The sequence below is a fragment of the Otolemur garnettii genome, unplaced genomic scaffold, assembly GCF_000181295.1.
Source record: "Otolemur garnettii isolate 467f Iridium unplaced genomic scaffold, OtoGar3 scaffold00011, whole genome shotgun sequence".
Lineage (NCBI taxonomy): Eukaryota > Metazoa > Chordata > Mammalia > Primates > Galagidae > Otolemur > Otolemur garnettii.
This window is the reverse complement of record NW_003852406.1, coordinates 12,074,433-12,075,914: the sequence shown is the minus strand read 5'-3', so window position 1 is coordinate 12,075,914 and position 1,482 is coordinate 12,074,433. Positions and strand designations below refer to the sequence as shown.

General features: G+C 48.5%; 1 pseudogene; it reads right to left on the bottom strand.

Annotated features, from left to right (window-relative positions):
- Positions 1–236: 236 nt before the first annotated feature.
- LOC100951102 overlaps positions 237–1,482 on the bottom strand; it is a 1,806-nt pseudogene continuing 560 nt past the window's right edge.

Here is a 1,482-nt window from a genome sequence, read left to right as displayed (position 1 = left end):
CTAAAAACACATTTCTACTAAGACAGGATGTGTTGTACAAATGGTGAGACTGTTCTGAATATAAATGCCCCCAGGCATGTGGCTGATGTGCCATAGAAAAAAGTTCAACAAAACATATGTCACTGTTCATAAATTGTAACATAAGCTGGTCAGCAACAGAGGAAAGACTGAAAAGGCATTATAGAGAGCACCACAGAGCTCTTGGGATCAAAGACTTCCAAGAAGGAAAAGGTGTCTCAATAATCTAGGTTCATAGTTTGCCAGCTGTCGGACACTTCCTCATCCCCATCTTCTTTCCTGTCTATTTCAGAAGGGTCTGACGACTCATGGAGCAAGACATATTCTCTGTTACTGAACCCAAACTTGAGTACATCCTTTTCTTTAAGTTCATAGTATCTCTGTAGCTCAATATATTTGATGTTTAAGAAGTTGCCATTGCCTGAGCCAAGGTAAACGTAGGGCTACACTCTTCCACCAACTGTGCCATCAGCACAAGTCTATTCCACAAGCTGATACTGAAAGACCGCATGCTACTTTGAACAAGAAGGATGATCAGTTGGAATGTCCGAGATACGTTAGGGTCGACCTAGGAGGTACGCACTTTGTCGATGAATGTACATGACCGGAAATACCTCATCATTTTAAATGGGTAGAGACGCCACTGTTTGGGGGGGATACATGCTTCTGGGGGCTCACTATATTTAATGACTACACCTTGGAAAGTGTTAGTGTCTTCAAGAAGGTCCCAGAAAGTTCAAAACTTGGTTTTTCTTTAACAGGAACCTTTTTTTCTTTGTTGTTGCCACCAGGCCGAGGAACCACCTCCTGAGACTCATTACCACAGCCACCACCGTCATTCTTTTGGTGATGCTCCCGGTGTCTGGCATTATAAAACTCCCGCTCTTCTTCTTGAGCCTGAAGCTTCTGAATGTCCGGATCCTGTCATCCCTGAGCCTGCCCACTCCCAGGCCTCTCGTTAGAGGTTCTCCTTTGATGGGAATAGCTCTGGTGTCTTGTCTTGGTCACTGTTCCTAGATCACTTGGGTTCCTGCCCTGAAGGTTCCAAGTGCTGCTGATCCTTCCGTCCTCTCTGGGGATGACCCTCACGTTCCTGCTTCACTTTGACTGTTGAGTAGTGAGGACTTTGGCTTCTCTTATTGAGAGGAGTCTTGCTTCTTCTCCCTGAGGACTCATTTTTCTTTTTGACTGGGGATTAGCTAACTCCTCGAGCTCGGCTTCCATGGTGGTGGGGCGGCCCAGCTGGCCGGCCGGTGGGGACGAGCGGCAACCAGAGAAGTCTGGGCCGCGGTGGGCCGGAGGTGCAGCTTCCAAGCTGAGACGCTCCTGCTTCACTACTGCCACTGCCACCGCCACTGCCACCGTCACCACGTCCTCCTTCTGGTGCCTTCGCCGGCTGCCCTGCTGCTTCTTCACCGCTGGATATGTCTGACAAGCAAGAGGAAAGAGGTCCTTCGAGCTCCT